Consider the following 779-nt stretch of genomic DNA (forward strand, 5'->3'; position numbering starts at 1 on the left):
TAAAAAAACTGATACTGAGGCACTTTTTTTTAATTTCAAGATCTGTCGCATGTTCGAAATTCTACTATACTTTTTGTAGATTTAGGAGCCTAAACAGGCATTTCAATGAACAATTTTTTCTTTTCAAGCTCGAAATGTTTTAATCCTTCAAGGATTAACCATTTTTTTTCAAGAAAATGACTGACCGAATACTATAAAACAATGTAAAAATGTTCACTTTCCAAAATATAATCAGGTTTGAAAATTGTCGAAAATGTCCGGCAGTTTCGGCAATTTCGGCAATTTTCATTTTCGGCAACTGCCGAAATTGCCGATTGCCGGAAATTTCCGATTGCCTCGCAGCCCTGGGTCGTGCCCCGTACCCCGTCAAAACCCTGGGTCGTGCCCCGTACCCCGTAAAAATCGAAAAAATTTAAAATTTTTCGACGACACTCTTGATTGACATTTTCATATTTTCACTCTTGTTTTTCTTCCAATATCATGCACCCAACCAAAATCACTAGTCACGTGAGGATTGTTAAAGTCGCATACCCATAAAATCTTTTACTGATCCCCTCAACAACCTTGAAAATGAGAAAACACACTTTTTTGTTCTTCAAATAAACAGAAAAACAATCGGAAACGAACTTGAATCGAAATCCAAAGCCAAACCAGCAAAGCAATAATTCATTTAATCTCCAGAAGGCCGAGGCCAAGGTCGATACAGTCCTTGGGTTATCAGCCGGAAAAATTGGAAAGTAATAAGAAATGATGTCACGAGAGACGAATTATTAAGAAAG

At 37.1% G+C, this 779-nt stretch overlaps 1 non-coding gene across 1 annotated transcript; it reads left to right on the plus strand.

Moving 5' to 3' along the window:
• On the plus strand, positions 1-21 carry 21ur-13675. Its single transcript, NR_072971.1, has one exon.
• Positions 22-779: the final 758 nt, after the last annotated feature.

The sequence above is a fragment of the Caenorhabditis elegans genome, chromosome X (assembly GCF_000002985.6).
Source record: "Caenorhabditis elegans chromosome X".
NCBI classification, from domain to species: domain Eukaryota; kingdom Metazoa; phylum Nematoda; class Chromadorea; order Rhabditida; family Rhabditidae; genus Caenorhabditis; species Caenorhabditis elegans.